Below are 9,333 nucleotides of genomic sequence, written 5' to 3' on the forward strand. Positions count from 1 at the left end.
CTCTTGAGCCTGGAGAAGAGAAGGCTGAGGGGAGACCTTCTTCATGCTGACAAGTGTCTAAAGGGTGGGTTGAGGGAGGATGGAGCCGGACTCTTTCCAGTGGTTCCCAGTGACAGGACGAGGGGCAACGGGCACAAGCTGGACCATGGGAAGTTCCACTGAAATCTGAGGAAGAACTTGTTTGGGGTGAGGGTGGCAGAGCCCTGGCAGAGGCTGCCCAGGGAGGGTGTGGAGTCCCCTTCTCTGGAGATCTTCAAGCCCCACCTGGATGCTCCTGAGTGATGTGCTCTGGGCAAGGGGAGTTGGACTGGATGATCCCTAGAGGTCCCTTCCAACTCTGACAATTCCCTGATTCTGTGGTCCCCTGGGTCATTTTTCAGCCTGGAGAAGAGAAGGCTCCAGGGAGACCTCATAGCAGCTTTCTAATATCTGGAGGGAGCTACAGGAGAGCTGGGGGGGCCTCTTTGTCAGGAAGTGCAGTGACAGGACAAGGGGGAACGGTTTTAAATTGGAAGAGGGGAGATTTAGATTGGATATTAGGAAGAAATTCTTTGGTGTGAGGGTGGTGAGAGCCTGGCCCAGGTTGCCCAGGGAAGCTGTGGATGCCCCATCCCTGGAGGGGTTCAAGGCCAGGCTGGATGGGGCTTGGTGCAACCTGGTCCGATTGGAGGTGTCCCTGCCCAGGGCAGGGGGTTGGAACTCCATGATCTTTAAGGTCCCTTCCAACTCTAACCATTCTTTGATTAACACTCCCCCCATTGCACCCAAAGCCCATCTGAGAGGGCGGGGAGTGTGTGGTGGGGTGTCTCCAAAGTTGCCGTGGGGCAGCCGCTGGGCAGGCAGGTTTCCCTGCTCAGAAATGGAATATTTGACGTGGCTGAGCCCATAAACGGTGACATTTCAAGCTGCCCTCTGGGGGTGTGGGACAGATGGTCCGAGATGAGGAATCCGGCTGCGTTATTGATGTCAGTAAGAGCCTCCGCAGCAGCAAACGGGGCCCAGCGCTCCCCCCACAGCACCCCACAGCCCCCCGGGGCCGGGAGCGGGGCCCCAGTGGGGCTGGTCAGGGCTCCCGCTGGTAAAGCCTGGTGAGAGATGAGGAATCCGGCTGCGTTATTGATGTCAGTAAGAGCCTCCGCAGCAGCAAACGGGGCCCAGCTCTCCCCCCACAGCACCCCACAGCCCCCCGGGGCCGGGAGCGGGGCCCCAGTGGGGCTGGTCAGGGCTCCCGCTGGTAAAGCCTGGTGGGGCCTCCAGTGGACCAGCAGCGAGGGACACAGAATCACAGAATCACAAAATATTCATGGTTGGAAGGGACCTTTGAGATCATGGAGTCGAACCACAAAAAAACCCACCAAAACACCACTGAACAAAAAACCAAAAAAAACCTCCAAGAAACACACCCAAACCACCCCACACCCACCTGCAAACAGACACAACCCAACAACCCCAGGCACCAGAGCATGCCCTGGAGTGCCACGTCTACACACTTCTTAGATACCTCCAGGGATGGTGACTCCACCACCTCCCTGGGCAGGCTGTTCCAGTGCCTGACCACCCTCTCAGCAAAGTCATTCTTCCCAAAATCTAATCTCATCCTCCCCTGCCCCAACTTCAGACCATTTCCTCTGCTCCTGTCATCATTCCCTTGGGAGAAGAGGCCAACCCCCACCTCTCTCCACGCTCCTTTCAGGGAGTTGTAGAGGGCAATGAGGTCTCCCCTCACCCTCCTCTTCTCCAAACTAAACATGCCCTGTTCCCCCAGCCTCTCCTCGTGTAACTTGTTCTCCAGACCCCTCCCCAGCTTGGTGGCTCTCCTCTGGACACGTGCCCAGTCCAGAGGCACCATCACTGCCCTGCTCCTGCTGGCCACGCTGCTCCTGACACAGGCCAGGATGCTGTTGGCCTTCTTGGCCACCTGGGCACACTGCTGGCTCCTGTTCAGCCGGTGTCCACCAACACCCCCAGGTCCTTTTCTGCTGGGCAGCTCCAGCCACTCTGCCCCCAGCCTGTAGCGTTGCCTGGGGTTGTTGTGACCAAAATGCAGGACCTGGCACTTGGCCTTGTTGAACCTCATCCCATTGGCCTCGGCCCATCCATCCAACCTGTCCAGATCCCTGAAGGCTCTGTGGAGCCTTCTGACCCTCGAGCAGATCAACACTCCCACCTAGTTTTGTATCATCTGCGAATTTACTGAGATGCACTCAATCCCCTCATCCAGATCATCTGTGAACTTACTGAGATGCACTCAATCCCCTCATCCAGATCATCAATAAAGATATTAAACAAGACTGGCCCCAAAACTGACACGCGGCTTGGTGTCTGCAGGGGAGGGGACTGGAGGTGTCAGGGGCTCTGGAGCAGGGAAACACAAGCTAAAGGCCCTACGGCAGCTTCTCCGTGGGCTCTGATGTAAATCTGAGCTCTGAAGGGCAGGTTCCCACCCACCTTGAGTCCCGTGCCGTTGGTGTTTGTGCTGGGATCAACTGTATGAGCCGCAAATACCGAGTTTGGTTTTAGAGCTCAGGTTCCTGACTTATCATAGAATCATAGAAAGGTTAGGGTTGGAAGGGACCTCAAAGATCATCTAGGCTTTGTGCCTGTGTGAAAATACTTCCGTTAGCTGCAAAATTCCAGCTTTTTCTTGGTTTTGAAGAAATCGGGACCCTGCTGGGGGTTGGGTGGCACATCCCCTCTGTGCTCACTCCTCCTTCACCTCTACCCACTGCGCGTCTCCGGCCAGAGGGGTGCCCCTGTGAGAGACAAGAGTTTTAAAAGTGTGAGCAAAACCCTTCACCCCCAGAGAACTGGAGCCTACTGGTCCCTCTGTGCAGTCACTGGAAGCACTGGTTGGAGCTGGGTGAACACCAGGCAGGTTTGTGTGGCTGATTCCTGCCAGGCTGACCCCAGAGGTGTCTCTCTCTTGTCTGACAGGCGGGTGTTTCCCTGGCAGCAGCAGGGAGGGCAATAGCTCAGAGACCATCCAGAAGTAGCAGACCCCCGTGCCTAGAGCCCTGGGAAGTGTGTGGCACCGTGCTGGCACCTCACCTTCCCCTTGGGGTGGTGGGAAAGGTGGGAGGGAGGGTTGGGAAACAAACAACCCAAACGAGGAGTCACCATGGAGAAGGGGTGCAGGACTTTTTGAAGGCTCCCACCTGATGGGAAGGGGAAGAGAAACTCTTTTAAACCAGCAGAGCATCATGAAAAGGGGCAAGACACCTTCCTGCTCCACTGCTGGCAACTGCTCTTGGCAAGGGAACCTCCCCCCGTCTGATGCCCCAGATCATTCAGCTCAGTTTCTCCTGGATTTAGCTCCCTCTATACGATCATCTTGTTGGGAGCACAGGGAGGTCCCAACCCACGAGGGAGAGCACCCTTTTCTCTGCATCCCACACTGACTCCAAGGAAGACGTGAGCCACGCTCTGCTTCCTGCCCTCCTTCTTACGTCGGTAACGTAACCCTCCCCTCTGGGGGAACCTGAAAAACCCTCTCCCCGGCCCGTGCAATCACAGGTACGCTTTGGTGGGCATCAGCACCCTGAAATAAGAGATGCTGGTGTCCTCCCACACTGAGCATTGGTACCAGTGTCCCAGACTTGTGCAGAAACCACTTTTGTTCAGGAAAGAGAGGATCATAGAATCACAGAATGGTTTGGGTTGGAAGGGACCTTAAAGCCCCCCCAGTGCCACCCCCTGCCCTGGGCAGGGACACCTCCCACCACACCAGGTCCCTCCAAGCCCCCTCCAACCTGGCCTTGAACCCTTCCAGGGATGGGGCAGCCACAGCTTCTCTGGCCAACCTGGGCCAGGCTCTCACCACCCTCACACCAAACAAGTTCTGCCCCACATCTCAGCTCCATCTCCCCTCTTTCAGGGTCAAACCCTTCCCCCTCCTCCTAGGGCTCCCTTCCCTCATCCAGAGTCCCTCCCCAGCTTTCCTGGAGCCCCTTGAGGGACTGGAAGGGGCTCTGAGGTCTCCCAGAGCCATCTCTTCTCCAGGCTGGACCCCCCCAACTCTCTCAGCCTGTTCTCCCAGCAGAGGGGCTCCAGCCCTCCCAGCATCTCCATGGCCCCATCAAGAACTGATGTTTTCCAAGTGACTGCTTTGCCCCTTGAGGATTGTTTCATCCTTCCATTGCTGTTGGCCATGCAGGTGGCTCCCTCCCCGTGCCCTGCGTGCCCTGCGTGTGCACGGCGGGGCTGCTGGCTGGAAGGGACACTCGGATGCGTGTAGGAGCGAGCGGCACCTGAAAGGCCTGTCCTGTAACCTGCTCTGGCTTCTTCCCTTCTCCTGGGGAGGGTCTGACTCGGGCAGCGCTTTTAGAAACTGCTGAGGCGTCGTCCTGGCAGCCAGGAGGCTGTTGCTGGTTTCCTGCGGGAGAGGCTCTGGGTGTGCTCTGCGCCCGGGGGAAGGTCCAGCGGGGCCCGGGCAGTGCGGCTGCTGAGGAGAAGCCACTCCACGTTCTGGAAAGCAGAAGTGGGAGGAGGCAGAAGGGCTGGTGGACAGCTGGAGAAAGGCTGAGGGACTTGGGTCTGTTTAGTCTGGAGAAGAGAAGGCTGAGGGGGATCGGATGAACGCCTATAAATACTTCAAGGGTGGGTGTCAGGAGGATGGGGCCAGGCTTTTTCCAGTGGTGCCCAGGGACAGGACAAGAGGGAATGGGCACAAACTTGAATATAAGAAGTTCCACCTCAACATGAGGAGGAACATCTTCATTTTGAGGGTGGCAGAGCCCTGGCAGAGGCTGCCCAGGGAGGTGGTGGAGTCTCCTTCTCTGGAGACATTCAAACCCACCCTGGACACGTTCCTGTGGGACCTGCTCTGGGTGGCCCTGCTCTGGCCGGGGGTTGGACTGGGTGATCTCCAGAGCTCCCTTACAACCCAATATCCTTCTGTGACCCTTCTGTGTGGTTACTGCTCTGTGCTTTTTATCCCAAGTTTGGTTTTAAGAGGTGTTTTATGCCCACCCTGGAGCACACCCATCTTATTCCCAGGTGGCCATTGAGGTTGTTACCGGCAGCAGGGTGTCCCTGACACCCCAGGGGTGGCTGTGGCAGGTCCCTGGGGGTGTTCAGCCCTGCCTGGGAGCTGGAGCCTCCTGCCAGCAAGGGGGAGATAATGAGTATTGATTCAATTAGGAATTCATCCTGGCCCTGGGTGGGATGGCTCTGCCCATCTCTCCAGGCACCTGCATCGCTGTGCAGCGGGAACCGGACACTCAGCGGCTTCCAGAGGGTGAATCGTGGGCAAACCCCATGTGGTGTTGCAGTCTAGGAAATTCCATACAAATCTGAGGAAGAACTTCTTTTGGGTGAGGGTGGCAGAGCCCTGGCAGAGGCTGCTCAGGGAGGGTGTGGAGTCCCCTTCTCTGGAGATCTTCAAGCCCCCCCTGGATGCTCCTGAGTGATGTGCTCTGGGCAGCCCTGCTTTGGCAGGGGGTTGGACTGGATGATCCCTAGAGGTCCCTTCCAGCTCTGACAATTCCCTGATTCCGTGATTCTCCCGTGTTGCGTTGCCTCCACTCTGTCTGTGTGTAGCAGCAATGACACCTTTCCAGCACCTGGAGACCTGTCTCTGAAGCACAAGAAGAAGCCTTTTCCATGATGCTGCGTTTCCCCACTCATGTTCCACATCGGGAGCAGAATCCTGCAGGAGTCACTAACAGGGCATGGTTTTTACAGGACTGGGGAGCACCTGTGGTGATTTTGGAGCTGAGGGCAAGGAAAACGAGCCCACCAACCTCTCCTGAGGATGGCTGGTTGCACTTTTATCTCAGGCAGATAAATCTTGGCTGCTGTGCTGGATCTGTCGGTGGTCCCCAAGCTCTGCAAACGCTGGTGGATGCCCCTGACACCGGGGAGGGGATGATGGGGGTGAGATTTCCCTGATGTTCTGTAGCTTCTGAGAGGCACAGAGAGAGCATCTAGGGGGCAAACTGGCCTCTCCTGGGAGCCCTGCCCGTGGATGGGGTGAGGCAGGGCCAGCCCCGCGGTTGCCTGGGGACTGGGCAGCGTTGCCTTCATTGCCCAGTGCAGTGGATGGGGCATCCTTATTGCTGCCCCTGGAGGCAGCAGGGTTATTTTTATTTTATTATTTCCTTTGAATTAGTGAAAAGAAAAAGGGAAAAAAAAAAAAAGAAAGAAGAAAAATAAGTCTCATGGCAAACCAGGGCCAACCGTCCCCAGAGGTGCTTATGAACCTGGCACTGACTGATCTTTAAAGCCCTGTTAAAATAAACCCTGAAATGTTTTGCGCAATATATTTTTCTTCCCTTATTTGACAAATACTGATCACCCTGATTCGGTATGTGGTCGAATAACAGGGATGGTAATTTGTCACCTACGTGCGGTGGGGGAATGCTCGGAGCAGGAAATAATCTGGGATTTCTCAGTGCTGCTGGGCCCAGGGCTGGGAACGGCCCCCGCACCTCGCCTCACCCTGGTGTCCCACCAGCCCTGTCCCCTTCCCCCGTGCCCACGGTGGCTTTCCCTGGATCAAACCCAGCATCTGGGATGGAGGTTCTCCGTTTCCCTGCTTGCTCCTGTTCCTGTCGTGCGTGGGGTGGTGGTGGCACCGTCACCAGAGCTGTGGGTGCAGCTGGGGGGACTCGGGCAGCAGGGTCCGAGGGAGGTGACACAAGGCTGGTTTCTGCTGCAAGTGGATCCTGCGGGGATAAACCCAGGGGTGTTGTCGTTGGGTTAGTTATAGGGTTGCAGGGGTGGACAAGGTACCCCCTTCTCGGTGGTTGTTTATCCCCTGCTCCTTGCTGGGCTGGTTGGCAAACCTTTGGTGACCAGCCTGGTGTTTCCAAAGGGGGTGTCACTGCTCCAGTTACTCCCAAGCAAGCCCTGTGGCCATCTGTCCCTGGGAGGCTGGAGGAGACCAGGGGAAGCTCCTGCTGCTTTTCCTCTTCCTTTCCTTCTCCCACTGGCAGTCTCCTGTGTCTTGGTTCCCCATGTGTTGTCCTTGTTCCTCTTCTCTGTTGGACCTCTAACCCCTTCCACCTCTCTCGACAGGCTGAGAGAGTTGGGGAGGTCCAGCCTGGAGAAGAGACGGCTCTGGGGAGATCTTGGACCCCCTTCCAGTCCCTCAAGGGGCTCCAAGGGAGATGGGGAGGGACTCTGGATCAGAGAAGGGAGCCCTAGGAGGAGGGGGAAGGGTTTGACACTGAAAGAGGGGAGATGGAGCTGAGATGTGGGGAAGAACTTCTTTGGAGTGAGGGTGGTGAGAGCCTGGCCCAGGTTGGCCAGAGAAGCTGTGGCTGCCCCATCCCTGGAGGGGTTCAAGGCCAGGTTGGAGGGGGCTGGTGTGGTGGGAGGTGTCCCTGCCCAGGGCAGGGGGTGGCACTGGGGGGGCTTTAAGGTCCTTTCCAACCCAAACCATTCTATAATTCTATATCCTCTGCAATTGCTCCCTTTCCATCTATCCCTCCCTCTACACCTTCCTCCTCTCTTATTCCCCCATTTTGCCTTCTGCCCTTTGAGCTGCCACTTCTTCAGTCCCCCCTGTCCCTGGAGCAGGGACCTGTTCATGGAGCAGGGTGGGGGGATGCTGGTAGGTCAGGTTGGGAGATGGGGCTGGGCAGATCCCACGTGCTCAAGGCTTCTTGCAGACACCTCGCCGTGCCGTGGGACCTGCCCGCGGTTGGGCACCCCGTTCCTGGGGGGTCACGTGTTGTTGCAGCCATTGGGGGTGTGAAAATGAGCTGTTGGGGTGTGTGTGACAACGTGCTGCTGAAGCTGGGCTGGCCTTGCTGTAGCCCCCGAGGTGTGGGGGGAGCCGGTGGCTTTCCCTGGCCTCAGTGGGACTCCCCAGCCCCTCTCAGGGGGGTTGAAGCGGCACCAGCTCCTCAAACCCCCCCGGGGCTGAGGGTCGATCCTGTCATGTGGGTTTTTTAAGATGTGACACTCTGGCAGAGTCTTTTCCAAGAGGCGAAGCAGAAGTGATTAGTGTTATGTTTGCTCAACCTTAACTACAGCTGAACAAACTTTGTTTTTCCTCCTTAGGATTTATTATTCGGGTGAAAATTAAAACAGTTTACTTGTTAGTGCCATTACATAGTATCGTGTGTTTTTCTTTCTTTCCGTTTTATGTCCCCTTTTCTTTATGATCCTAAGGACGCTCCGTGGGCTATGGGGCAGCAGGACCATATGGGTCCGTACAGCCCCAATGATTTTTAATTGGGGTAGCATCCAAGTTGGCTGGGAGCACGGTGGAAATATTAAGCCCCTTTCCCTTGAAACCGCTGATTTTAAAAATGAAAATATTATTCCTAAAAATAGTATTTAGCCTCTTCTGTGAACAGGCAGAGCAGATGTAATGCAGGTGACATCCTTGCTTTCGTGAGATGTGGCCACCTTAAGCTGTCCTGGGGTGGATTTTCAGGCTCCTGTGCATAAGAATGGACAGACCCCTTGGCCTGATGGATGTTGTCTTGTCCCAAGGTGTTATCTCTGGAGCTGGGCTCTCATCACCAGGATGCTTTGCAAGGTCCTGGTCCACCCCCTGCCTTGACTCCACTTCAAAGCAACAGTGGGCTGCATCCCCAGCAGCGTGGCCAGGAGGGTGAGGGGGGGACTCTTCCCCTCTGCTCTGCTCTGGGGAGTTCCCCCCCAAGTGCTGCCTCCAGCTCTGGGGCCACCAACAGCAGAAGGACATGGAGCTGTCGGAGCTGGGCCAGAGGAGGCCATGGAGATGCTGGGAGGGCTGGAGCCCCTCTGCTGGGAGGGGGGGGCTGAGAGAGTTGGGGGGGTTCAGCCTGGAGAAGAGAAGGCTCCGGGGAGACCTTAGAGCCCCTTCCAGTCCCTCAAGGGGCTCCAGGAGAGATGGGGAGGGACTCTGGATCAGGGAGGGGAGCCCTAGGAGGAGGGGGAAGGGTTTGACACTGAAAGAGGGGAGATGGAGCCGAGATGTGGGGAAGAACTTGTTTGGTGTGAGGGTGGTGAGAGCCTGGCCCAGGTTGCCCAGAGAAGCTGTGGCTGCCCCATCCCTGGAGGGGTTCAAGGGCAGGTTGGAGGGGGCTTGGAGGGACCTGGTGTGGTGGGAGGTGTCCCTGCCCAGGGCAGGGGGGGGCACTGGGGGGGCTTTAAGGTCCTTTCCAACCCAAACCGTTCTGTGATTCTGTGACCAGCCAGACCTGTCTCACCCAAATCGCCGAGATCTTGTCCCTGTCCTGGGACCTGCAGAGCTTTGCTCGGCGGGCAGAGGTCCCTGCAGGCCTTCCCAAGCCCACTAGATGGCAAACACGTTAAAGCTTTGCTGCTGCTCTGCTGCAGCCAGGCCCTGTGCGCAGTGCCAGAGAGTGAGCCGGAGATAGCGTTATTGTTATTATT

The sequence above is a fragment of the Calidris pugnax genome, unplaced genomic scaffold (assembly GCF_001431845.1).
Source record: "Calidris pugnax isolate Ruff unplaced genomic scaffold, ASM143184v1 scaffold152, whole genome shotgun sequence".
Classification (NCBI taxonomy): Eukaryota; Metazoa; Chordata; class Aves; order Charadriiformes; family Scolopacidae; genus Calidris; species Calidris pugnax.